Source organism: Nycticebus coucang, chromosome X (assembly GCF_027406575.1).
Source record: "Nycticebus coucang isolate mNycCou1 chromosome X, mNycCou1.pri, whole genome shotgun sequence".
In the NCBI taxonomy this organism is placed as follows: Eukaryota; Metazoa; Chordata; class Mammalia; order Primates; family Lorisidae; genus Nycticebus; species Nycticebus coucang.
The window spans coordinates 75338987-75366958 of record NC_069804.1 but is presented as its reverse complement, the minus strand read 5'-3'; the positions used below and the strand labels follow the sequence as shown (position 1 = coordinate 75366958).

General features: G+C 39.8%; 1 protein-coding gene and 1 pseudogene across 3 annotated transcripts in view; one reads left to right on the top strand and one right to left on the bottom strand.

Moving 5' to 3' along the window:
- Positions 1 to 27972, top strand: part of OPHN1 (oligophrenin 1) — a 721258-nt gene that overhangs the window by 291388 nt on the left and 401898 nt on the right. The window lies entirely within an intron of this gene.
- LOC128577665 (elongation factor 1-alpha 1-like) lies at positions 151 to 7959 on the bottom strand (annotated as a pseudogene). Its single transcript, XR_008377607.1, has 2 exons — positions 7813 to 7959; positions 151 to 1514 (listed from the first exon to the last, which is right to left on the bottom strand). The product of XR_008377607.1 is annotated as an elongation factor 1-alpha 1-like (transcript).

Sequence of the window (27972 nt, the reverse complement as noted above, 5' to 3'; positions counted from 1 at the left end):
TTTTTCTATATCTATTGAGAGGATCATATGGTCTTTGTTTTGGCTTCTGTTGATATGATGAATTATGTTTATGGACTTGCATATGTTAAGCCAGCCTTGCATCCCTGGGATGAAAACTACTTGATTCTTATGAATGATTTTTTTTTTTTATCATTACCCAGTCTTTTACTATTAAACTTAAATGGCCAATTGTAACAAATAGTTCTGAGACCATTCTTCCACCACTGTTTAAGACTGGGGTGGCAGGTGTTGGAGATAATATTCATTTATCCTTCTGAGTTTTCTGGGAAGACTTGGTGACCTTGCCAGCTCCAGCAGCCTTCATGTCCACTGCTTTGATGACACCAACAGCAACTATCTGTCTCATGTCCCAAACAGCGAAACAACCCAGAGGCAGATAATCTGAGAAGCTCTCAACACACATGGGTTGCCAGAAACCATATCGACGATGGTGGCATCACCAGATTTCAGGAATTTAGGGCCATCTTCCAGTTTCTTACCAGAGTGGCGGTCAATCTTTTCCTTCAGCTCAGCAAAATTGCAGGCAATGTGAGCTGTGTGACAATCCAGTACAGGAGCATAGCCAGCACTAATTTGGTCTGGATGGTTCAGGATAATCACCTGAGCAGTGAAGCCAGGTACTTCCATCAGTGGGTCATTTTTGCTATCACCAGCAACATTGCCACAGTGAACATCTTTGACAGACACATTCTTGATGTTGAAGCCCACTTTGTCTCCTGGAAGAGCTTTGCTCAAAGCTTCGTGGTGCATTCCAACAGACTTTACTTCAGTTGTAACATTAACTGGAGCAAAGGTGACCACCATGCCAGGTTTGAGAACACCAGTCTCCACTTGGCCCACAGGGACAGTACCAATACCACCAATTTTGTAGACATCCTGCAGAGGCAGACGCAAGGGCTTGTCAGTTGGGCAAGTTGGTGTCAGAATGCAATCCAGAGCTTCAAACAGCGTGGTTCCACTGGCATTGCCATCCTTCTGGGTGACTTTCCATCCCTTGAACCAAAGCATGTTTGCACTTGGCTCCAACATGTTGTCACCATTCCAACCAGAAATTGGCACAAATGCTACTGTGTCAGGGTTGTAGACAATTTTCTTAATGTGCTGATTTCTTTAACCATTTCCTCGTATCTCTTCTGGCTATAAGATGGCTCAGTGGAATCCATATTTTTAACACCAACAATTAGTTGTTTCACACCCAGTGTGTAAGCCAGAAGGGCATGCTCACGGGTCTGCCCATTCTTTGAGATACCAGCTTCAAATTCACTAACACCAGCAGCAAAAATCAGGACATCACAGTCAGCCTGAGATGTGCCTGTAATCATGTTTTTGATAAAGTCTCTGTGTCCTGGGGCATCAATGATAGTCACATGGTATTTGCTGGTCTTAAATTTCCACAGGGAGATATCAATGGTGATACCATGCTCATGTTCAGCCTTCAGTTTATCCAAAACCCAGGCATACTTAAAGGAGCCCTTTCCCATCTCAGCAGCCTCCTTCTCAATTTTTTTTAAAATTTATTTATTTTATTGTTAAGTCATAGCTATGTACATTAGTGTAATCAAGGGGTACAATGTGCGGGTGTCATATACAATCTGAAATATTTTCATCAAACTTTCAACGTAGCCTTCATGGCATTTTCTTAGTTACTGTATGTAGGCATTTGTATTCTGCATTTATTAAGTTTCGCCTGTACCCATTCCAAGATGCACTGTAGATGTGGCCCCACCTATTGCCATCCCTCCCCCAAAACCTCCCCCCTTCCTTGGCCCTTTCCCCATAGTCTTGTGCTATAGTTGCGTTATAGCCTTCATGTGAAAGCTATAATTTAGCTTCATAGTAGAGTTGAGTACATTGGATAATTTTTCTTCGACTCCTGAGATACTTTGCTAAGAAGAATATGTTCCAGCTCCATCCATGTAAACATGAAGGAGGTAAAGTCTCCATTTATCTTTAAGGCTGCATAATATTCCATGGTATACATGTACCACAATTTGCTAGTCTACTCGTGGGTCACTGGACACTTGGGCTTCTTCCATGACTTAGCAATTATGAATAGGGCTGCAATAAACATTCTGGTACAAATATATTTGTTGTGATGTGATTTTTGGTCTTCTGGGTATATGCCTAGTAGAGGAATTATAGGACTGAATGGCAGATCTATTCTTAGATCTCTAAGTGTTCTCCATACCTCTTTCCAAAAGGAATGTATTAATTTGCATTCCCACTAGCAGTGTAGAAGTGTGCCCTTTTCTCCACATCCACGCCAACATCTCTGGTTTTGGGATTTTGTTATGTGGGCTACTCTTACTGGGGTTAGGTGATATCTCAAAGTAGTTTTGATTTGCATTTCTCTGATGATCAAAGATGATGAGCTTTTTTTCATGTGTTTGTAGATTGTGCATCTGTCTTCTTTAGAGAAGTTTCTCTTCAAGTCTTTTTCCCACACTGAGATGGAATCACGTGTTCATTTCTTGCTTAATACGTTTGAGTTCCCTGTGGATTCTGGTTATTAGAACTTTATCGGAGGTATAACCTGCAAATATTTTCTCCCATGCTGAGGGCTGTCTGCTTGCTTTACTTACTATGTTCTTGGCTGTGCAGAAGGTTTTTAGTTTGATCAGGTCCCAGTAGTGTATTTTTGATACTGCTTCAATTGCCTGTGGAGTCCTCCTCATAAAATATTCACAGAGGCCAATTCCTTCAAGCGTTTTCCCTGCACTTTCTTCAAGAATTTTTATAGTTTCATGTCTTAAATTTAAATCTTTTACCCAGTGAGAGTCTATCTTAGTTAATGGTGAAAGGTGTGGGTCCAGTTTCAGTCTTCTACAGGATGACAGCCAGTTCACCCAGCACCATTTGTTAAATAGGGAATCTTTTCCCCACTGAATGTTTTTAATTGGCTTGTCAAAGATCAAATAACAATAAGTAGCTGGATTCATCTCTTGGTTCTCTATTCTGTTCCAGACATCTACTTCTCTGCTTTTCTGCCAGTACCATGCTGTTTGGATCACTATCTATTTATAGTACAGTCTCAGGTCTGCTAGCGTGATTCCTCCTGCTTTGTTTTTATTGTTGAGTAATGTTTTGGCTATTCAAGGTTTTTTCTGATTCCATATAAAATGAAGTATTATTTTTTCAAGATCTTTCAAATATGACAATGGAGCTTTAATAGGTATTGCATCAAAATTATATATTGCTTTGGGTAATATGGACATTTTAACAATGTTGATTCTTCCCAGCCATGAGTATGGTATGTTTTTCCATCTGTTAACATCTTCAGCTATTTCTTTTCTTAAAGTTTCATAGTTCTCTTTGTAGAGCTCTTTCACATCCTTTGTTAGGTATACTCCCAAATTTTTCATCTTCTTTGGCACTACTGTGAAAGGAATAGAGTCCATGACTGTTTTTTCAGCTTGGTTATTGTTGGTATATATAAAGGCTACAGATTTATGGTGTTGATTTTGTAGCCTGAGACATTGCTGTATTCCTTGATCACTTCTAAAAGTTTTGTAGTAGAATCCCTAGTGTTTTCCAGATATATAATCATATCATCTGTGAGGAGTGAAAGTTCCATCTGTTCTGACCCTCTGTGGATACCCTTGATTGCCATGGCTAAAACTTCCATTACAATGTTAAAGAGCAATGGAGACAATGGGCAAACTTGCCTGTTTCCTGATCTAAGTGGAAATGATTTCAATTTAACTCCATTCAATACAATATTGGCTGTGGGTTTGCTGTAGATGGCCTCTATTAGTTAAGAAATGTCCCTTCTATACCAATTTTCTTAAGTGTTCGGATCATGAAGGGATGCTGGATATTATCAAAAGCTTTTTCTGTATCAATTGAAAGAATCATATGGTCATTATTTTTTAGTTTGTTTATGTGTTGAATTACATTTATAGATTTACATATATTGAACCAGCCTTGAGACCCTGGGATAAATCCCACTTGGTCATGGTGTATAATTTTTTTGATGTGTTGTTGGATTCTGTTTTTTAGGGTCTTATTGAGTATTTTAGTATCTATATTCATTAGTGATATTGGTCTATAATTTTCTTTTCTTGTTGGGTCTTTTGCTGGTTTGGGGATCAAGGTGATGTTTGCTTTGTAGAATGTGTTGGGTAATATTCCTTCTTTGTGTATATTTTGGAAAAGGTTTAGTGGTATAGGTACTAGTTCTTCTTTAAAGGTTTGGTAGAATTCTGACGTAAAGCCATCTTGTCCTGGGCTTCTCTTTTTATGGAGATTTTGTATAGTTGATGCTATTTCAGAACTTGATATAGTCCTGTTCAACATTTCGACTTCATTGTGGCTAAGTCTTTGTAGGTGGCGTACTTCCAGGTATTGGTCAATTTCTTTCAGATTTTCATATTTCTGAGAGTAGAGGTTCTTGTGGTATTCGTTAAGGATTTTTTGAATTTCTGAGGGGTCTCTTGTTCTTTCATCTTTACCATTTCTGATTGATGAAATTAGAGATTTTACTCTTTTTTTCCTGGTTAGGTTGGTCAAAGGTTTATGTATTTTATTGATCTTTTCAAAAAACCAACTTTTTGATTTATTGATCTGTTGTATAATTCTTTTGTTTTCAATTTCATTTAGTTCTGCTCTGATTTTGGTTATTTCTTTTCTTCTGCTGGGTTTGGGGTTGGAGTGTTCTTCCTTCTCCAGTTGCTTGAGATGTCCCATTAAGTTATTGACTTCCTCTCTTTCCGTTTTCTTGAGGAAGGCTTGCAGTGCTATAAATTTCCCTCTTAGGACAGCCTTTGCAATATCCCAGAGTTTCTGGTAATTCGTGTATTGATTGTTGTTTTCTTCCAAAAATTTGGTGATTTCCTTCTTAATCTCGTGTATAACCCATCTATCCTTTAGCATAAGTTTGTTTAGCTTCCATGTTTTTGTATGGGTATGCAGGTTCCTGTTGTTATTGAGTTCAACTTTTGTTCCATGATGATCTGAGAAGATGCGAGGAATAACTTATATATTTTATTAAATTTGCTGAGGTTAGATTTGTGGCCTAGGATGTGGTCGATTTTGGAGTGTGTTCCGTGGGCTGATGAGAAGAATGTGTATTCAGTTTTTTTGGGATGAAATGTTCTGTAGATGTCTGTTAAGTCCAGACATTGAATGTTTGAATTTAAATCTAAAATTTCCTTGCTTAGCTTCTTTTTGGAGGATTTATCCAGCACTGCTAAAGGGGTGTTAAAATCTCCAACTACTATGGAGGTGGAGGAAATCGAGTTGCTCATGTCTGTTAGAATTTCTCTTATAAATTGAGGTGCGTAGTGGTTGGGTGCATAAATATTAACAATAGAGATGTCGTCATATTGAGTATTACCTTTAACAAATATGAAGTGTCCATCATTATTAATTATTTTGGTTTGTTTAAAGCCTATTGTATCTGCGAACAGGATTGTAATGCCTTCTGTTTTTCTGCTTTCCATTTGCCTGGAATATAGATGACCATCCCTTCACCTTGAGTCTATATTTGTCTTTTAATGTAAGATGCGATTCTTGTATACAGCAGAAATCTGGCATGAGTTTTTGTATCCAGTCAGCCAACCTGTGCCTCTTTAGAGGACAGTTTAAACCTTCACATTAATTGGGAATATTGATAAGCCTTTCAAGGGTCCAGTGGACATTTTTAATCCTTTGGCTACTGTGGAACTTGGAATTTGATCAAAACTTTCTGGGTGGGTTTACTTTTGTGGTGGAGGTTTATGCTGGTCTTTATGGAGGATAGGTCTGAGAATTTCCTGGATAGCTGGTTTAGTTATGGCAAATTTCTTCAACATGTGAATGTCATTGAAGCATTTAATTTCTCCATCATAAATGAAACTCAATTTAGGTGGGTATAGGATCCTGGGTTGAAAGTTATTTTGTTTTAGGAGATTAAAGGCCGATGACCATCCTCTTCTAGCTTGAAAGGTTTCTGCAGAGAGATCTGCAGTCATTGTAATATTCTTCCCCTTTTAGGTAATGGTGTTCTTTCATCTGGCAGCTTTCAGAATTTTCTCCTTCATATTAACTTTAGTGAAATTGATTATGATGTGTCTAGTGGATGTCTTATTCATGTTGAGTGGTGCTGGAGTTCTGAAACTGGTATCTGAATTTCAGAATCTCTTGGCATGTCTGGAAAGTTCTCCTTCATAATCTCATGGAGAAGAGACTCTGTGCCTTGTGAAGCCACTTCGTCACTTTCGGGGATCCCTATAAGACGAATATTGGTTTTCTTCGAATTATCCCAGAGCTCTCTGATTGAGTGATCTGTTTTTGCCCTCCATTTCTCATCCACTTTGAGAGTTTGGGAGTGTTTGAAAAGTTTGTCTTCAATGTCAGAAATCCTTTCTTCTGCTTGCTCCATTCTGTTACTGAGTGATTCTACTGTGTTTCTCAGATCTTTGAGGGATGCAACTTCTTGTCTCAATGTGTCAAAATCTTTGGTCATTTGGTCTTTGAATTTGTTGAATTCTTGAGATATCTTTTGGGTTACTGCTTAGAGTTCTAGTTCAATCTTAGTTTCTATCTAGATTCTGAATTTGATTTCTGACATCTCGGCTATTTGTTTGTGCATGGGATCTTGTGCCGAGTCTGCCCAATTGATCCTTGGGGGAGTTGATCTACTCTGATTATTCATATTGCCAGAGTTTTTCTGTTGATTTCGCCTCATGATTTTTATTCACTGTTGCTTCTGGCCATCTTCAGAATTGGGGAGGTGTGTGTCCAAGATTAAATCCCAGCAAGATCACTCTATTGTTGCTTGATCTTTGTAGGGAGTGACCCTGTGTAGTTCCTCTGGGGCTGCTCCAGCTTGGGAGTTCTGGTTGTGGAAGCAGCTCTAGCGTGTCACACACCAGAATCCAGCAATAGGGCAGGAGGTGGTGCACACTGTTCTGGGAGTGTCTGTCTCCTAGTGACTTTGGCACAGAGAGCCCAAGGCTCCAGCAGTCTCTGGCCAGGAGAAGGGCTCTGTGTAGAGGCAGGGAGGGCTCCAGAGGGCACGTGGCTACCAGTATTCCTGGCCAGATGAGCGGGCCAGTGTGGAGGATGGGAGGACCCGGGAGGGAGGATGCAGTGTTGCATGGCTCCTGCAGTTCCTGGTCAGGGCATGCGGAGGCCCGTTTGGTGTGGGGTCACGGCACAGATCTTATGGAGGTCTGGGCAGCACCAAGCCCAGGAATTTGAGGTTGGTATAAGCTGTGAAACGATGGCACTCTACCCAGGGCAACAGCCCAACCCTCCAGTGTGCCAAAACCGTCTCACTCTTCCCCTAAGGGTTAAGGCTGTAAGGCAGGTCAGTCTCTGCCTTTAGGCTGTTCAGTCACTAGGTTACTAATTCCCGTGGTCGTTGCTCTGAGACCCTGAGGGCGGATCTTGCTAGGGCAGTTCTCTTGAACAATGGCTCCCTGCATCCCAGCTCAGTGACTCTGTCTGGGGCCCCAGACAATGCCCAAAGATCTCCCCACTCCTACTCAAGCTCTCCAGAAGGCAGTTCAACTGAGTGCCAAGTCCAAAAACACCGAAACAGTTCACAGGTAAGGCCTTTCCTGTTTGCAGTCTCACTGCTGCTTGTACTTACATTTGCCGGCGTGATTAGGTCGATCAAGTGCATGCAACCACTTGACAGTTTCCCACTGTTTTTATCCTCCTCCTGGGGTCCAGAAGTTCCTTGCTGACTCCCTGTTACCACAAGGGGATTATTATAGACAGATCCCACCATCCAGAGATTTCTGGAGTCTTATCTCCCTAGACTCACCGTTCCCTGTTGCAGGGAAGATGTTACTCGGCCACCACCTTTAATCCAAACTTCTTCTCAAATTCTTCAATGGTTCTCTTGTCAATGCCACCACATTTGTAGATCATATTGCCAGTAGTGGTGGACTTGCCTGAATCTACATGTCCAATGATGACAATGTTGATATGAATCTTTTCCTTCCCCATTTTGGATTGTATGGGCAGTTTTCACAACACCTGTGTACTGGCAGCAAACTTGTTGCACGATGAAAGATTTTTTTTTTTTAATGTGTAGCTGTAATCTGTTGGCTAGGACTTTGTTGAGAATTTTTACATCCATATTCATTTGTGATATTGGTCTGAAATTATTTTTAGTTGAGTCTTTTCTTTATTTTGTTATCAGTGTGAATTTTTTTTTTTCCAAATGTGAGGAATGTGGAGAAGTCTTTAACCAGTACTCACATCTTTCTGGACATAAAGGAATTCATTCTGGTGAGAAATCTTATGAATGTCAACCGTGTGGCAGAAGCTTTAAGAGGTACTCAAACCTTTCTGTACATAAAATAAGTTATTCTAAAGAGAAACCCTATGAATGTCAATAATGTGGCACAGTCTTTTTTTTTTATTGTTGGTGATTCATTGAGGGTACAATAAGCCAGGTTACACTGATTGCAGTTGTTAGGTAAAGTCCCTCTTGCAATCATGTCTTGCCCCCATAAAGTGTGAGACACACCAAGGCCCCACCCCCTTCCCTCCGTCCCTCTTTCTGTTTTCCCTTCCCCCCATAACATTAATTGTCATTAATTGTCCTCATATCAAAATTGAGTACGTAGGATTCATGCCTCTCCATTTTTGTGATGCTTTCTTTTTTTTATTGTCGGGGATTCATTGAGGGTACAATAAGCCAGGTTACACTGATTGCAATTGTTAGGTAAAGTCCCTCTTGCAATCATGTCTTGCCCCCATAAAGTGTGACACACACCAAGGCCCCACACCCCCTCCCTCCATCCTTCTTTTTGCTTTTCCTCACCCCCATAAACTTAATTGTCATTAATTGTCCTTATATCAAAATTGAGTACATAGGATTCATCCTTCTCCATTCTTGTGATGCTTTACTAATAATAATGTCTTCCACTTCCATCCAGGTTAATACAAAGGATGTAAAGTCTCCATTTGTTTTTAATAGCTGAATAGTATTCCATGGTATACATATACCACAGCTTGTTAATCCATTCCTGGGTTGGTGGGCATTTAGGCTGTTTCCACATTTTGGCGATTGTAAATTGAGCTGCAATAAACAGTCTAGTACAAGTGTCCTTATGATAAAAGGATTTTTTTCCTTCTGGGTAGATGCCCAGTAATGGGATTGCAGGATCAAATGGGAGTTCTAGCTTGAGTGCTTTGAGGTTTCTCCATACTTCCTTCCACAAAGGTTGTACTAGTTTGCAGTCCCACCAGCAGTGTAAAAGTGTTCCCTTCTCTCCACATCCACGCCAGCATCTGCAGTTTTGAGATTTTGTGATGTGGGCCATTCTCACTGGGGTTAGACGATATCTCAGGGTTGTTTTGATTTGCATTTCTCTAATATATAGAGATGATGAACATTTTTTCATTGTTTGTTAGCCATTCGTCTGTCATCTTTAGAGAAGATTCTATTCATGTGTCTTGCCCATTGATTTTTGGGATTGTTGGCTTTTTTCATGTGGATTAATTTGAGTTCTCTATAGATCCTAGTTATCAAGGTTTTGTCTGATTGAAAATATGCAAATATCCTTTCCCATTATGTTGGTTTTTCTCTTTGCTTTGGTTGTTGCCTCCTTAGCTGTACAGAAGCTTTTCAGTTTAATGAAGTCCCATTTGTTTATTTTTGTTGTTGTTGCAGTTGCCATGGGAGTCTTCTTCATGAAGTCTTTCCCCAGGCCAATATCTTCCAGTGTTTTTCCTATGCTTTCTTTGAGGATTTTTATTTTTTCATGCCTTAAATATAAGTCCTTTATCCATTTTGAATCAATTTTTGTGAGTGGGGAAAGGTGTGGGTCCAGTTTCAGTCTTTTACATGTAGACATCCAGGTCTCCCAACACCATTTATTGAATAGGGAGTCTTTCCCCCAAGGTATGTTCTTGTTTGGTTTATCGAAGATCAGGTGGTTGTAAGATATTAGTTTCATTTCTTGGTGTTCAATTCGATTCCAAGTGTCTATGTCTCTGTTTTTATGCCAGTACCATGCTGTCTTGAGCACTATGGCTTTGTAGTACAGATTAAAATCTGGTATGCTGATGCCCCCAGCTTTATTTTTATTGCTAAGAACTGCCTTCACTATATGGGGTTTTTTCTGGTTCCATACAAAATGCAGAATCATTTTTTCCAAATCTTGAAAGTACGATGTTGGTATTTTGATAGGAATGGCATTGAAAAGGTATATTGCTTTGGGAAGTATAGACATTTTAACAATGTTGATTCTTCCCATCCATGAGCATGGTATGTTCTTCCATTTGTTAATATCCTCTGCTATTTCCTTTCCGAGGATTTCATAGTTTTCTTTATAGAGGTCCTTCACCTCCTTTGTTAGGTATATTCCTAGGTATTTCATTTTCTTTGAAGCTATGGTGAAGGGAGTTGTGTCTTAATTAGCTTCTCATCTTGACTGTTATTTGTGTATGCAAAGGCTACTGACTTGTGGACATGGATTTTATATCCTGAAACATTACTGTATCTTTTGATGACTTCTAGGAGTCTTGTGCTTGAGTCTTTGGGGTTCTTTAAGTATAAGATCATGTCGTCAGCAAAGAGGGAGAGTTTGACCTCCTCTGCTCCCATTTGGATTCCCTTTATTTTCTTGTCTTGCCTAATAGTATTGGCTAGAACTTCAGCACTATGTTGAATAGTAAAGGTGACAGAGGACAACCTTGTCTGGTTCCAGTTCTAAGGGGAAAAGCTTTCAGTTTTATTCCATTCAGTAAAATATTAGCTGTGGGTTTGTCATAGATAGCTTGAATCAGTTTTAGAAATGTGCCACCTGTGCCTATATTCTTTAGTGTTCTAATTATAAAATAATGTTGGATTTTATCAAATGCTTTTTGTGCATCTATTGAGAGGATCATGTGATCTTTATTTTTGCCTCCGTTAATATGGTTGATAACGTTTATGGACTTCTGTATGTTAAACCAGCCTTGCATGACTGGGATGAAGCCTACTTGATCATGGTTAATGACTTTTTTTTGATGATAAGCTGTAATCTATAGGCTAGGATTTTGTTGAGAATTTTTGCATCTATATTCATGAGTGAGATTGGTCTGAAATTCTCCTTTTTTTTGGGTCTTTTCCTGGTTTTGCTATCAGGGTGATTTTTGCTTCATAGAATGTGTTGGTGAAGATTCCCTCTTCCTCAATTTTTTGGAATAATGTCTGCAGTACAGGAATAAGCTCTTCCTTGAAGGTTTGATAGAATTCTGGTTGTGAAGCCATGTGGACCAGGGCATTTTTTGGTTGGAAGATTTTTTATTGTTTCTTTGATCTCAGTGCTTGAAATTAGTCTGTTCAGGAGCTCTGTTTCTTCCTTGCTAAGTACAGGGAGAGGGTGTGATTCCAAATATTTATCCATTTCCTTCACATTGTCAAATTTTTGGGCGTAGAGTTTCTTGTAGTATTCAGAGATGATCTCTTGTATCTCTGTTGGATCAGTTGTTATTTCCCCTTTATCATTTCTGATTGAGGTTACTAGAGATTTTATTTTTCTATTCTCATTAGTCTGGCCAATGGTTTATCTATTTTATTTATTTTTTCAAAAAACCAGCTCCTTGTTTCATTAATTTTCTGAATGATTCTTTTGTTGTCAACTTCATTCATCTGTGATTTGATTTTGGATATTTCTTTTCTTCTACTGAGTTTAGGCTTAGATTGTTCTTCTTTTTCCAATTCCATAAGATCTCTTGTGAGATTGTTGATGTGCTCTCTTTCTGTTTTTCGAATGTAGGCATCTAAAGCGATGAATTTTCCTCTCAAAACTGCTTTTGCAGTATCCCACAGGTTTTGGTAGCTTGTGTCTTCCTTGTTGTTATGCTCAAGGAAGTTAATGATTTTCTCTTTTGTTTCTTCCTGGACCCATCCGTTAATCAACAGAAGATTATTTAATTTCCGTGTCTTTGTGTGGGGTGGAGCGTTTTTGTTAGAGTTGAGTTCCACCTTTAGTGCCTTATGGTCTTTGAAGATACAAGGTAAAATTTCAATTGTTTTGATTCTGTTGATATTTGTTTTGTGTCCCAGGATATGATCAATTTTGGAGAATGTTCCATGGGGTGATGAGCAGAATGTATATTGTTTATCTTTGTGATGGAGTGTTCTATATGCATGTATCAAGCACAGTTGTTCTAGGGTCTCATTTAAATCTCTTATGTCTTTGTTTAATTTTTGTTTAGAGGATCTGACCAGCTCTGTAAGAGGAGTGTTAAAGTCGCCTGTTATTATGGTATTACCAGATATCATATTGCTCAGATTGCTAAATCTGGGAGCATTTAAATTGGGTGCATAAATATTTAGAATTGAAACATCTTCTTGTTGTATTTTTTCCTTTGACCAATATAAAGTGACCATCTTTGTCTTTTTTGACTTCAGTTGCTTTAAATCCAGATGTATCTGAAAATAAGTTCGCAACTCCTGTTTTCTTCTGAATTCCTTTTGCCTGAAAAATTGTCTTCCAACCCTTGACTCGGAGCTTTAATTTGTCTTTTGAAGCCAGGTGTGTTTCTTGCAGACAGCAAATGGAGGGCTTGTGTTTTTTAATCCAGTCAGCCAATCTATGTCTCTTCAATTGGGAATTCAAGCCATTAACATTTATTGAGATAATTGATAAGTGTGGTAGTATTCTATTCATCTTATTTTGTGAGAGTCCATTGCTTAGTTTTATCTTTTGCATCAGTGTGGAGGTTAGGTTCTGTCCTTTAATTTCTAAGTTCTTACTTTGCTGCTGATCCATTGTGGTGGTCAGTGTGCAGAACAGGTTGAAGTATTTCCTGTAGAGCTGATCTTGTTGTGGCAAATTTTCTCAATGTTTGTATATCCGTAAATGATTTGATTTCTCTGTCAATTTTTAAGATTAGCTTAGCAGGGTATAGAATTCTGGGCTGGAAATTGTTCTGTTTAAGTAGATTAAAGGTAGATAACCATTGTCTTCTTGGTGGGAAAGTTTCATTAGAGAAGTCTGTTGTCACTCTGATGGATTTGCCCCTCTAGATCAACTGGCACTTACTCCTGGCAGCTTGCAGAATCTTTTCTTTCTTCTTGACTTTGGATATGTTCATCACAATGTGTCTTGGAGAATCTCAGCTAGATTTGAGGTGACCTGGTGTCTGATATCCTTCTGAAAGCATTGTGTGAGAATCTTTGGTGATATTTCAGAAATTTTCTTCTATAATATTCTGCAGTATGGCTTCTATTCCTCTGGGGCATTCTTCTTCCCCTTCTGGGATTCCTATAACTCATATGTTGGAATGCTTCATAAAGTCTCATAATTCTGACAGTGAACGTTTTGCTTTCTCTCCCTTTCTGCCTCCCTTACTATCTGAGTTATGTCAAGAACTTTGTCTTCTACCTCTGAAATTCTTTCTTCTGCGTGGTCTAATCTGTTGCTGATACTTTCCATTGCATCTTTAAGTTCCCTAATTTACTGTTTCAGTTTCTTCAGCTCTGATATATCCTTTTTATATTCTTCATGTTGTTTATCTCTTATTTGATTCTGTTTTTGACTTCCTTTTTTGTTATTTTCCACTTTATTTGCAGTTTCCGTCATTGTTTCCATCATTTCCTCCATTGTTTTCACCATGTGTATTCTAAATTCCCTTTCTGTCATTCCTAACATTTCTTTTTAGGTGGAATCCTCTGCAGTAGCTACCTCATTGTGCCTTGGCAGGGTTTTTCTGGACTGGTTCTTCACGTTGCCTGGAGTTTTCTGCTGATTCTTCCTCATGAGTGATTTCTTTTATCTGTTTCCTTGCCCTAATTTTCCTTTCACTTCCTCTTTCTCTTTAAGTTCTCGTGCCTGTGGACCAGTGTGCCCAAAGCCGTCTGACTCTACCCCTGAAGGTTAGGGCTCTGTCAGGGTGATCTATGCTTCATAGAATGTGTTGGGGAAGATTACTTCTGTCTCAATTTTTTGTAATACTTTCTGCAATATGGAATAAGCTCTTCTTTGAATGTTTTATAGATTTCAGATGTGAAGGCATCTGAATAGGACTTTTTTTGTTCGGAGTTTTTTTTATTGTTTCTTCCATCTCAGTTCCTGAAATTAGTCTGTTCAACAGATCTATTTCATCTTAAGTGTAGGGAGCGAGTGTAATTCTAGGTAATGCATTTCTTTCACATTGTCTAATTTCTGGCCATAGAGTTTCTTGTAGTATCCGGAGTTGATCTCTCATATCTTTGTGCCATCTGTTTTTATTTGTACTTTATAGTTTCTGATTGAGTTTGTTAGAGCTTTTTCTGTCCTGTTTCTAGTTAGATTAACGGTTTATTGATTTGATTTTTTTTCCAGAAAACCAACTGTTTCTTTTTTTAATTCTCGGAATTATTCTTTAATTTTCAATTTTATTAATATCTGCCTTAATTTTGGTTATTTTCTTTATTCTTCTGGGTTTGGGATTAGATTGTTCTTTTATTTTTCCAATTCCATAAAATGGTTCATGAGTATGTTGATATGCTCTCTTTCTGTATTTTGAATATAGGCATGTTTTTTGATAAATTTCCCTCTTGAGACTGCTTTTGCTGCTTCCCACATGTTTTGGTAACTTGTGTCTTCATTGTAGTTATGTTAATGTTTTCCTCTTTTATCTCTTCCTCAACTCAACTATCATTCAGCATAAGATTGTTCAAATTCCAAGTCTTTGTGTTGGGATGAACGTTTTTGTTGCAGTTTAGTTCCACCTTTATTGCCTGGGAGTCTGAGAAGATACTAGATATAATTGGTACTGTTTTCATTTTGGTGAGGTTTGATTTGTATCCTAGAATGTCACAGCCCGCCGCTGCCAGTGCTTGACAACGCCTAGGAGTGGCCAGGTCTCCGACCTGGCTCAAGTAGGTTCTGAACACGGACCACGAAGCTATTATCTCACTCAGGAACAATTTCTCTTAGTTGCCTGAGGGCTATTTACTTTAGTAGGGGAGAAAGAGAGAAAGAGAGAGAGTCTTAGAGTAAAGTAGTCTTAGAATAGATAGATCTTAGTCTTTGGTAGAGCTTGGTAATCTTCAGGAGAGAGATGCCCTGCTGGCGTTCTGCAGGCAGGAGAGGAGACAGAGTCAGAGTAAGGGGTCCATGATAGAATGCACATGCTCCTGACTGCTTTATCCTCCAGCCTAATATAAAGCTGATCTATGCGTCTCAATACCACAGGTGTAGACTGCCAATTCACCAATGCTCTCATCTCTCAAGCTTTCATGTTTGTTAGGAGAGCTAAATCCCTCTCCATGCCCTTTTCACCAAGGTGTTCCATTATTGAGCTATACAGGTATTTCTTATAACTCTTACTCCTTTTAGCCATAGGTTATACGGGCTGCTACACTAGAATGTGGTTGATTTTGGAGTACATACCATAGGCTAATGAGAGAAATGTATAGTCCTTAGCTTTGGGATAGTGTGTTCTGTATATGTCTATCAATTGTTCTAGGGTCACATTTAAGTCCTTTGTACCTGTGCACAGTTTCTGTTTAGATGATCTGTCCAGTTCTGTCAGAGGAGTGTGAAAGTTCCCTACTATTATGGTGTTATGGGATATCATATTGCTTAGACCCATCAAGGTCTGTTTCATAAATCTGGGAGCATTTAAGTTGGGTGCATAAATATTTAAAATTGAAATGTCTTCTTGTTGAATTGTTCCTCTGACTAGTATAAAGTGTCCATCTTTGTCTTTCTTAACTTTAGTTGCTTTAAATCTGCTTGTATCTGAAAATAAGATCGCAACCTCTCCTTTCTTCTGATTTCCATTTGCTTAAAATACTGTTTTCCACCCCTTAACCCTGAGTCATGATATGTCTTTAAAGGCTAAATGTGTCTCCTGGAGACGACATAGAGATGGCTTGTGCTTTTTTATCCAGTGAGCCATCCTGTGTCTCTTCACTGGTGATTTCAGTCCACTCACATTTATTGAGAGACTTGATAAATGTGGTGGAGTTCTATTCATCTTATTTTGTGAAAGTCTTTTGAGTAGTTTTATCCTTCAGGCCATTGTGCAAGCTATGTTTTGACCTTTAGCTTCTGGGTGTTTACTTTCCCCGTGGTCCATTTTTGTAGTCAGTGTTGAGAATAGGTCTAAGTTTCCTGTAGAGCTAGTCTTGTTGTGGTGAATTTCCTTAGTGCTTGTATATCTGCAAAAGCTTTGATTTCTCCATCAGTTTTGAAGCTTAGTTTAGCAGGATAGAGAATTTTGGGCTTAAAATTGTTTTGTTTAAGAACGTTGAATGTGGATAATCATGCTCTTCTGGGTTAGAAGGTTTCAGTGGAAAAATCTGCTGTCGTCCTTAGAGCTCTGTCTCTATAGGTCAGTTGGCACTTAATCCTGGGTGCTTGCAGAGTTTTTTTTTTTCTTCTCAACTTTGGACAGGTTCATTGCAATATGTCTTGGAGAGGTTGAGATGACCCAGGGTTCGATATCCATTTGTATGGAGTCTTTAGTAAAAATTAGGAAATTTTAATTTATGATAATGCGTAGTAGGGCTTTTTTTTGTTTGTTTTTAGACAATGTTCTTCCACTTCAGGAATCCCTATTATTTGTATATTTGAATGCTTCAAGCAATCTCTATTCTGCTGTCTCTCTCTCTCTCTCTTCTTTTCTGCTTCTATAACTACCTGGGTCAACTTGAAAACTTTATCCTCTAGCTCTGAGGTTCTTTCTTGTCTATGGTCTAACATTTGTTTGATACTTTCTACTGCTTTTTTATATTCCATGATTGTCTCATTCATTGCCTTAAGCTCTGCCATATCCTTTCTTTTTTTTTTTTATTAAATCATAGCTGTGTACATTGATATAATCATGGAGCATCATACACTCGCTTCATAGACCATTTGACACATTTTCGTCACAATGGTTAACATAGCCTTCCTGGCATTATCTCAGTTACTGTGCCAAGACATTTACATTCTACATTTACTAAGTTTCGCAAATACCCCTGTAAGATGCACCACAGGTATAATCCCACCAATCCCCCTCCCTTTACACACCACTCCCTTCCCTCCCCTCCCTTTCCCACTTCCCCCTATTGTTAGGTTGTAACTGGGTTATAGCTTTCATGTGAAAGCCCCAAATTAGTTTCATAGTAGGGCTGAGTACATTGGGTACTTTTTCTTCCATTCTTGAGATACTTTACTCAGAAGAATATGTTCCAGCTCCATCCATGTAAACATGAAAGAGGTAAAGTCCCCATCTTTCTTTAAGGCTGCATAATATTCCATGGTGTACATATACCACAATTTATTAATCCATTCGTGGATCGATGGGCACTTGGGCTTTTTCCATGACTTAGCAATTATGAATTGGGCTGAAATAAACATTGTGGTACAAATATCTATGTTATGTTGTGATTTTTGGTCTTCTGGGTATATGCCCAGCAGAGGAATTACAGGATTGAATGGCAGATCTATTTTTAGATCTCTGAGTGTTCTCCATATATCTTTCCAAAACGAATTTATTAATTTGCATTCCCACCAGCAGTGCAGAAGTGTACCCTTTTCTCCACATCCACGCCAACATCTCTGGTCTTGAGATTTTGTGATATAGGCTAGTCTTAATGGAGTTAGATGATATCTCAAAGTAGTTTTGATTTACATTTCTCTGATGATTAAAGATGATGAGCATTTTTTCATATGTCTGAAGGCTGTGCACCTGTCTTCTTTAGAGAAGTTTCTCTTCAAATCCCTTGCCCAGCCTGCGATGGGATCCCTTGTTTTTTTCTTGCTAATGCGTTTGAGTTCTCTGTGGATTCTGTTTATTAAACCTTTGTCAGAGATATAACCTGCAAATATCTTCTCCCATTCTGTGGGCTGTTTGCTTGCTTTACTTACTGTGTTCTTGGCTGTGCAGAAGCTTTTTAGTTTGATCTAGTCCCAGTAGTGTATTTTTGAAACTGCTTCAATTGCCCGGGGGGCCTCCTCATAAAATACTCGCCCAGAGCAATTTCTTCAACGTTTTTCCCTGCCCTCTCCTCTAATATTTTAATAGTTTCATGTCTTAAGTTTAAATCTGTAATCCATTGAGAGTGTATCTTAGTTAATGGTGAAAGGTGTGGGTCCAATTTCAGTCTTCTGCAGGTTGCCAGCCAGTTCACCCAGCACCATTTGTTAAATAGGGAATCTTTTCCCCACTGAATGTTTTTAATTGGCTTTTCAAAGATCAAGTAACGGTAAGTAGCTGGATTCACCTCCTGGTTCTCTATTCTGTTCCAGGCATCTACTTCTCTGTTTTTGTGCCAATACCATGCTGTTTTGATCACTATCTATTAGTAGTAAAGTCTGAGGTCTGGTAGCGTGATTCCTCCTGTTTAGTTTTTATTTCTGAGTAATGTCTTGGGTGTTCGAGGTTTTTTCTGATTCCATATAAAACGAAGTATAGTTTTTTGAAGATCTTTAAAGTATGACAGCGGAGCTTTAATAGGGAGTGCGTTGAAATTATGTATTGCTTTGGGTATTATGGACATTTTAATAATGTTGATTCTTCCCAGCCATGAGCATGGCATGTTTTTCCATTTGTTAACATTTTCAGCTATTTCTTTTCTTAGAGTTTCATAGTTCTCTTTATAGAGATCTTTCACATCTTTTTTTAGGTAAATTCCCAAATATTTCATCTTTTTTGGCACTACTGTGAATGTGATAGAGTCCTGAACTGGTTTTTCAACTTGACTGTTGTTCGTATATATAAAGGCTACTGATTTATGTATATTGATTTTGTTTTTTTTTTTTTTTTTTTTTGAAGTTTTAATGTGGTAGAATTTATTGATTTTTCCTTTTGTGAATTTCTTTTATCTTTTTTTTTTCTTTTAATTTTTTTATTAAATCATAAGTGTATACAATGATATGATTATGGGGCATCATACACTCACTTCATATACCATTTGACACATTTTTATCCCAGTGGTTAACATAGCCTTTCCGGCGTTATCTCAGTTACTGTGCCAAAACATTTATATTCTACATTTACCAAGTTTCGCAAATACCCCTGTAATATGCACCACAGGTGTGATCCCACCGATTCCCCTCCCTCTACCCACCCCCCCTTTCCCACTTCCCCCTATTGTTAAGTTGTAGTTGGGTTATAGCTTTCATGTGAGAGTCCCAAATTAGTTTCATAGTAGGGCTGTGTACATTGGATATTTTTTCTTCCATTCTTGGGATACTTTACTAAGAAGAATATGTTCCAGCTCCATCCATGTAAACATGAAAGAGGTAAAGTCTCCATCTTTCTTTAAGGCTGCATAGTATTCCATGGTATACATATACCACAATTTATTAATCCATTCGTGGATCGATGGGCACTTCGGCTTTTTCCATGACTTAGCAATTATGAATTGGGCTGCAATAAACATTCTGGTACAAATATCTTTGTTATGTTGTGATTTTTGGTCTTCTGGGTATATGCCCAGCAGAGGAATTACAGGATTGAATGGCAGATCTATTTTTAGATCTCTGAGTGTTCTCCATATATCCCTCCAAAAGGAATGTATTAATTTGCATTCCCACCAGCAGTGCAGAAGTGTTCCCTTTTCTCCGCATCCACGCCAACATCTCTGGTCTTGAGATTTTGTGATATAGGCTAGTCTCATTGGAGTTAGATGATATCTCAAAGTAGTTTTGATTTGCATTTCTCTGATGATTAAAGATGATGAGCATTTTTTCATATGTCTGAAGGCCGTGCGCCTGTCTTCTTCAGAGAAGTTTCTCTTCAAATCCCTTGCCCAGCCTGCGATGGGATCCCTTGTTTTTTTCTTGCTGATGCGTTTGAGTTCTCTGTGGATTCTGGTTATTAAACCTTTGTCAGAGTTATACCCTGCAAATATTTTCTCCCATTCTGAGGGCTGTCTGCTTGCTCTGCTTACTGTGTTCTTAGCTGTGCAGAAGCTTTTTAGTTTGATCAAGTCCCAGTAGTGTATTTTTGAAGCTGCTTCAATTGCCCGGGGGGTTCTCCTCATGAAATACTCACCCAGACCAATTTCTTCAAGGGTTTTCCCTGCATTCTCCTCTACTATTTTTATAGTTTCATGTCTTAAGTTTAAATCTTTAATCCAATGAGAGTCTATCTTAGTTAATGGTGAAAGGTGTGGGTCTAATTTCAGTCTTCTGCAGGTTGCCAGCCAGTTCACCCAGCACCATTTGTTAAATAGGGAATCTTTTCCCCACTGAATGTTTTTAATTGGCTTGTCAAAAATCAAATAGCGGTAAGTAGCTGGATTCATCTCTTGGTTCTCTATTCTATTCCAGATATCTACTTCTCTGTTTTTGTGCCAATACCATGCTGTTTTGATCACTATCGATTTGTAGTAAAGTCTGAGGTCTGGTAGTGTGATTCCTCCTGTTTTGTTTTTATTTCTGAGTAATGTCTTGGCTATTCGAGGTTTTTTCTGATTCCATATAAAACGAAGTAATGTTTTTAAAGGATCTTTAAAATATGACAGTGGAGCTTTAATAGGGAGTGCGTTGAAAGTATATATTGCTTTGGGTAGTATGGACATTTTGATAATGTTGATTCTTCCTAGTCATGAGCATGGTATGTTTTTCCATTTGTTAACATTTTCAGCTATTTCTTTTCTTAGAGTTTCATAGTTCTCTTTATAGAGATCTTTCACGTCTTTTGTTAGGTAAATTCCCAAATATTTCATCTTCTTTGGCACTACTGTGAATGGGATAGAGTCCTTAACTGCTTTTTCAATTTGACTGTTGTTGGTGTATATAAAGGCTACCGATTTATGAATGTTGATTTTGTAACCTGAGACGCTGCTGTATTCCTTGATCACTTCTAGGAGTTTTGTAGTAGAGTCCCTAGTGTTTTCCAGATACACAATCATATCATCTGCGAAGAGCGAGAGTTTGATCTCTTCTGACCCTATATGGATACCCTTGATCGCCTTTTCTTCCCTAATTGCGGTGGCTAAAACTTCCATTACAATGTTGAAAAGCAATGGAGACAATGGGCAGCCTTGTCTGGTTCCTGATCTGAGTGGAAATGATTCCAATTTAACTCCATTCAATATGATATTGGCTGTGGGTTTGCTGTAGATAGCCTCTATCAGTTTAAGAAAAGTCCCTTCTAGACCAATTTTCTTGAGTGTTCTGATCATGAAGGGATGCTGGATATTATCAAAAGCTTTTTCTGCATCAATTGAGAGAATCATATGGTCTTTGTTTTTTAATTTGTTTATGTGCTGAATTACATTTATAGATTTACGTATATTGAACCAGCCTTGAGACCCTGGGATAAAACCAACTTGGTCATGATGTATAATTTGTTTGATGTGTTGCTGGATTCTGTTTGTTAGGATCTTGTTGAATATTTTTGCATCTATATTCATTAGTGATATTGGTCTATAATTTTCTTTTCTTGTTGGGTCATTTCCTGGTTTGGGGATCAGGGTGATATTTGCTTCATAGAACGTGTTGGGTAGTCTTCCTTCTTTTTCTACATTTTGGAACAGGTTGAGTAATATAGGTACTAATTCCTCTTTAAAGGTTTGGTAGAATTCTGACGTGAAACCATCTGGTCCCGGGCTTTTCTTTTTAGGGAGGTTTTGTATAGTTGATGCTATTTCTGAACTTGTTATGGGTCTGTTCAACATTTCCACTTGATTCTGGTTAAGTCTTGGAAGGTGGCGTGCTTCCAAGTACCGGTCTATTTCCTTCAGATTTTCATATTTCTGAGAATAAAGTTTCTTGTAATATTCATTAAGGATTTTTTGGATTTCTGATGAGTCTGTGGTTATTTTGTCTTTGTTGTTTCTGATTGATGATATTAGAGATTTTACTCTTTTTTGTCCTGATTAGGTTGGCCAGAGGTTTATCTATTTTATTGACCTTTTCAAAAAACCAGCTTTTTGATTTATTGATCTGTTGTATTATTCTTTTGTTTTCAATTTCATTTAATTCTGCTCTAATTTTGGTTATTTCTTTTCTTCTACTGGGTTTGGGGTTGGAATGTTCTTCCTTTTCCAGTTGCGTGAGATGTCCCATTAAGTTGTTAACTTCCTCTCTTTCCGTTCTCTTGAGGAAGGCTTGCAGTGCTATAAATTTCCCTCTTAGAACTGCCTTTGCAGTGTCCCAGAGGTTCTGATAGCTTGTGTCTTCATTGTCATTTTGTTCCAAAAAATTGGTGATTTCTTTCTTAATCTCATCTCTGACCCAGCTATCATTCAGCATAAGGTTATTTAACTTCCATGTTTTTGTATGGGTATGCAGATTCCTGTTGTTACTCAATTCAAGTTTTATTCCATGATGGTCCGAGAAGATGCATGGAATAATTTCTATTCCTTTAAATTTACTGAGGTTAGACTTGTGACCTAAAATGTGATCAATTTTGGAGTAAGTTCCGTGGGCTGATGAGAAGTATGTGTATTCAGGTTTGTTGGGATGAAATGTTCTGTAGATGTCTGCTAAATCTAAATACTGGATGGTTAGGTTTAAATCTAAGATTTCTTTGCTCAGCTTCTTTCTGGAGGATCGATCCAACACTGCCAAGGGAGTGTTGAAATCTCCAACGATTATGGAGCTGGAGGAAATCAAGTTACTCATGTCTGTTAGAGTTTCTCTTATAAATTGAGGTGCATTCTGGTTGGGTGCATAGATATTAATAATTGAGATCTCGTCATATTGAGTATTACCCTTAACAAATATGAAGTGACCATTCTTGTCCTTCCTTACTTTTGATGGTTTAAAGCCTACTGTATCTGCAAATAAAATTGCAACACCTGCTTTTTTCTGTTTACCATTTGCCTGAAATATGGATGACCATCCTTTCACCCTGAGTCTGTATTTGTCTTTTAAGTTGAGATGTGACTCTTGTATGCAACAAATATCTGGCTTAAGTTTTTGTATCCAGTCAGCTAACCTATGCCTCTTTAGAGGACAGTTTAAGCCATTCACATTGATGGAGAGTAAGGATAAGTCTGGTGGAATTTTGGGTATCGAGTTTTTCAAAGGTCCAGTGGACATTTTTAATCCTTTCGCCAGTGTGGAAGTTGGAGTTTGATCCGAAGTTTCTGAGTGAGTTTACTTTTGTGGTATAGGATTGGGTTGGTCATTGTGGAGGATAGGTCTGAGAACATCCTGAAGAGCTGGTTTACTTATGGCAAATTTTTTCAACATATGAATGTCATTGAAGTATTTAATTTCTCCATCATAGATGAAACTCAGTTTAGCTGGATACAAGATCCTGGGTTGAAAGTTTTTTTGCTTTAGGAGATTAAAAGTTGATGACCAGCCTCTTCTTGCTTGAAAAGTTTCAGCAGAGAGATCTGCAGTTATTCTAATATTCTTACCTTTGTACGTTATAGTTTTCTTTCGCCGGGCTGCTTTGAGAATCTTCTCTTTCATGTTAACTTTAGTGAAGCTAATTATGATATGTCTGGGAGATGGCTTTTTGGGGTTGAATCGTGCTGGGGTTCTGAAGCTGTCTGCTATCTGAATTTCAGATTCCCTAGGCATGTCTGGAAAATTTTCTTTCATAATTTCATGTAGAAGGGCCTCTGTGCCCTTGGCTGCCACATCATCAGCCTCCGAAATTCCTATAACCCTTATGTTATGTTTTTTCGAATTATCTGAGAGCTCTCTGAGTGAGTGATCCGTTTTTGCTCTCCATTTCTCTTCCTCTTTGAGAGATTGGGAGCGTTCGAAGACTTTATCTTCAATGTCAGAAATCCTTTCTTCTGCTTGCTCCATTCTGTTACTGAGGGATTCTACTGTATTTTTCATATCTTTGAGGGCTGTAAGTTCTTGTTTCAGTGTGTCTAAGTCTTTGGTGGTTTTGTCTTTAAATTCGTTAAATTCTTGAGACAACTTTTGAATTTCTCCTCGAATTCCTAATTCCATTTTATTAATCTTGTCTATAAACCAAATTCTGAATTCGACTTCTGACATCTCAGCCAGTTGTTTATGAATGGGATCTTCAATCACATCTGCCGTATCTTTTCTTGGGGGGGTTGATCTATTCTGGTTATTCCTGTTACCAGAGTTTTTCCGCTGATTCCGCCCCATGGTTTACTCCCTTTGGTTTTTCCCCTGGGGTTTTATCGAGGGCCCGTACAGTGTTGTGGCCTGAGAAACTGGGGCCCTGTCTGGTGTGGTGGAGCAAAGTGGTTCTGTCTTGTTTTCAGCTGGTTTCTGTTCGATCCTATTGCAACTTCTACTCTGGCTTGAAGTCTCAGCTGTGTGAAAAAATCAGCAATTAAGTCACCCCGCCTGCCCACCTCTGGCCCCAGTTGGAAAAGGAGAATCAAACCTTCCTACAATCGCACACCCAGGGCACCACCTGAAAAGTCCTCAGTCTATTAGCCCAGTTCAAAAGGTCCGAATCAACTGTCTCAATCGGCACTTGTCTCAGGTGGAAGGGTTCAAGAGGTCTCTGGGAACTGGATCACAGGGGCCTGGTGACTCCTCTGAGACAGCTCACCCCAGTGCAGCGTGGAATCAGGAGGAGCCACCCCGCAAACAGAGCAGTCTGGGAAGGTTGACGTCTCCTTCCCCACTTTGCCCCTCCGTCGGACCCAGTCACTGGTATCTCTGCAGATGGCTAACCCAGTTGCCTGCAGTGAACAGACACTCCAGGGGTTTGCACCTGCCTGAATCGCGAGGAAGTCTGCCAGGCCCCCGCAGACTGCCGCTATCTAGCAGGAGGAGATGGGGCCTGACATCTTTGAGTGTTTGATGCAGGTGATGGGAAGGAGGTGTTCACTCAGGCTTAGCCCCGTCCCTGATGGATGCTGCTAACAGAACAGAACAGAACAGACAACTTTGTGAGGTTCTGTCTCTGTTCCTGTCATCGCCTACAGGAGACGGGCTGTTTTGAGTTCAAACGTCTTTGCTGCTGGAGAATTGCGTCTGAACACCTCTCTGGGTCGGCCCCGCCCTGGAGGCTTCTGGGTTTGTGAGCCGTGACACCGGTGGCCTCCTCTGGTTGCCCAGGGAGACAGGGGGTGTGGCCTCAGAATATCCAGAAGTGAGCGTTCTGCCGTTAAAGAAAAAACGGCTGTTGATCTACCTCCAGGGAACTGCTGCTCTGGTGTGGGCACTCAGGCGACCCTTTTCTCCTCTGTCCCGCGCCCCAGAGTCAGCACTGAGCGGCTGCAGTTTGTGCTGGGTCCACACCCCTTAAGAGATCCCCCAAGAATCAGAACTCTTGGGGGATGGGCCCCCAGACCCGGATTGGGAGTGGGGCGGGGGGAAGCTAGAGTTTCATTCAGTTTCACGCAATACTACGGTCAGGGGAGGGCTCCTGCACTGCACCGCAGGGAAGTGCCGCCAAGGCTTGATTTCCCCTCAGCAGAGTTCCCTCTCCTCGCTCACGTATCCCAGAGTCAGCGCTGACCTGACGCAGCTCAGGCACTGTGCACTCCCCTCGAGAAATCACCCAAGGAGCCGAACTCCGGAGGGATAGGCCCTCAGACCCCGAGTGAGAGTAGGGGCTCTCAGCTCTCAGCGGGGAGGCCAGAGTCTTATTCAGTCTTGTGCCCGGGGAGGGCTCCTGCACTGCACCGCAGGGAAGTGCCGCCAAGGCTTGATTTCCCCTCAGCGGAGTGCCCTCTCCTCGCTCACGTATCCCAGAGTCAGCGCTGACCTGACGCAGCTCAGGCACTGTGCACTCCCCTCGAGAAATCACCCAAGGAGCCGAACTCCTGGGGGATAGGCCCTCAGACCCCGAGTGAGAGTAGGGGTTCTCAGCTCTCAGCGGGGAGGCCAGAGTCTTATTCAGTCTTGGGCCCCGTATGCCCGGGGAGAGTTGGTGCACTGCACCGCAGGGAAGTGCCGCGAGGCGTGACTCCCCCTCAGCCCGGTGCCCTCTCCTCACTCGCGGGCCTCAGAGTCAATGCTACCAGTCGCAACTCGGGGACTGTCCACTCCCCTTGAGAAATCACCCAAGGATCCGAAGTCCTGGGGGACAGGCCTCCAGACCTCAGTGGGCGGGAGGGGAGCGCCGGGGATTCAGGGTTGCCGGCAAAGGATTCCCAAAGTTTTATTCAGCCCTATGTCCGGCAGGAGAACGCCACGGCACCCCAGTAGGGGAGGTAGGTCCAGTTTTTAGAAGGTCTGTCCCGTGGAGTGTAGTGGGAGGGCCTTTAATTTCTGCCCGCTTGTTAAATTGTGGGGCTCCAGAGCCGGTCTCATGGGGGAGGGGGACTCCCGTCCGCTTGGTGGTGGATTTTGTACCTTTTGTTTGCGTCCTTGTGATCACAACTTGCCTCAGCGGTGTTGATGTGCGTTCTTCAGCCTTCTCTCTTGGTGAGGCTCAAGTCCACCAGGATACTTACTAAATTCCTGTCCCTTAACTCTCCTTCTGGACGGGAGCCTTTGTTGAAAGCTGGCTTCAGTCCGCCATCTTGTCTCCCTCCCTCCTGTATATTGATTTTGTAACCTGAGATGCTGCTGTATTCCTTGATCACTTCTAGGAGTTTTGTAGTAGAGTCCCTAGTGTTTTCCTGATGCACAATCATATCATCTGCGAAGAGCAAAAGTTTGATATCTTCTGACCTTATATGGATACCCTTGATCGCCTTTTCTTCCCTAATTGCGGTGGCTAAAACTTCCATTACAATGTTAAGAAGCAATGGAGACAATGGGCAGCCTTGTCTGGTTCCTGATCTGAGTGGAAATGATTCCATTTTAGTTCCATTCAATATGATATTGGCTGTGGGTTTTCTGTAGATGGCCTCTATCAGTTTAAGAACAGTCCCTTCGAGACCAATTTTCTTGAGTGTTCTGATCATGAAGGGATGCTGGATATTATCAACAGCTTTTTCTGCATCGATTAAGAGAATCATATGGTCTTTGTTTTTTAATTTGTTTATGTGCTGAATTACATTTATAGATTTACATATATTGAACCAGCCTTGAGACCCTGGGATAAAACCGACTTGGTCATGATGTATAATTTGTTTGATGTATTGCTGGATTCTGTTTGTTAGGATCTTGTTGAATATTTTTGCATCTATATTCGTTAGTGATATTGGTCTATAATTTTCTTTTCTTGTTGGGTCTTTTCCTGGTTTTGGGATCAGGGTGATGTTTGTTTCATAGAACGTGTTGGATAGTCTTCCTTCTTTTTCTGCCTTTTGGAATAGGTTGAGTAATATAGGTACTAATTTCTCTTTAAAGGTTTGGTAGAATTCTGACGTGAAACCATCTGGTCCTGGGCTTTTCTTTTTAGGGAGGTTTTGTATAATTGATGCTATTTCTGAACTTGCTATGGGCCTTTTCAGTATTTCCACTTGATTCTGGCTGAGACTTGGAAGGTGACCTGCTTCCAGGTATTGGTCAATTTCCTTCAGATTTTCATATTTCTGAGAATAGATTTTCTTGTAATATTCATTAAGGATTTTTTGATTTCTGACGAGTCTGTTGCTATTTCCTCTTTGTTTTTTCTGATTGATAATATTAGAGATTTTACTCTTTTTTCTGATTAGGTTGGTTAGAGGTTTATCTATTTTATTGACCTTATCAAAAAACCACATTTTTGTTTTATTGATCTGTTGTGTAATTCTTTTGTTTTTAATTTCATTGAATTTTGCTCTAATTTTGGTTATTTCTTTTCTTCTACTGGGTTTGGGGTTGGAATGGTCTTCCTTTTCCAGTTGCTTGAGATGTCTCATTAAGTTGTTAACTTCCTCTGTTTCCATTCTCTTGAAGAAGTCTTGCAGTGCTATAAATTTCCCTCTTAGAACTGCCTTTGCATTGTCCCAGATCTTCTGATAGTTTGTGTCTTCATTGTTGTTTTGTTCCAAAAAATTGGTGTTTTCTTTCTTAATCTCATCTCTGACCCAGCTATCATTCAGCATAAAGTTATTTGACTTCCATGTTTTTGTATGAGTATGCAGATTCCTGTCATTACTCAGCTCAAGTTTTATTCCATGATGGTCTGAGAAGAAGCAAGGAATAATTTCTATTCCTTTAAATTTACTGAGGTTAGACTTGTGACCTAAAATGTGGTCAATTTTGGAGTAAGTTCCGTGGGCTGATGAGAAGTATGTGTGTTCAGTTTTGTTGG